The following is a 395-nucleotide window of genomic DNA, read 5'->3' on the forward strand; positions in this document are numbered from 1 at the left end:
CAGCTCCGGTGTGTGGGGACAGAGGCGGCCGGGCCTCTTCTGAGCTCAGTCCTGTCACCTGAACGCTCCACCAGGAAGAGGAGGCTCTCACACGCACCCAGTACTGTCCCCCCAGAACCCACCGACGTCCCGCTGCCAAGGAAGGGGGCCAGCAGGCAGGGGACTGTGAGGCCAGGCCCCAGGAGGGGTGAGGGGCACCTGGTGCCCAGAAACTGGCTTTCTTTCTTTTAAAAAAATACTTCCAAATGGTGCCGTGTCTTTACTTTCTAAATATTTACTTATTTATTTGGCTGTGCCGAGTCTCAGCTGCCGTTTGCAGGGTCTAGGTTCCCCGACCAGGGATTGAACCCGGGCCCCGTGTTGGGAGCATGGAGTCCGCCGCTGGAGCAGAGGGA

General features: G+C 59.2%; 1 protein-coding gene across 1 annotated transcript in view; it reads right to left on the bottom strand.

Moving 5' to 3' along the window:
* The window catches only part of TXNRD2 (thioredoxin reductase 2), a 25,216-nt gene that overhangs the window by 17,993 nt on the left and 6,828 nt on the right, over positions 1 to 395 (bottom strand). The window lies entirely within an intron of this gene.

The sequence above is a fragment of the Bison bison genome, unplaced genomic scaffold (genome assembly GCF_000754665.1).
Source record: "Bison bison bison isolate TAMUID 2011002044 unplaced genomic scaffold, Bison_UMD1.0 scf7180017845480, whole genome shotgun sequence".
Lineage (NCBI taxonomy): Eukaryota > Metazoa > Chordata > Mammalia > Artiodactyla > Bovidae > Bison > Bison bison.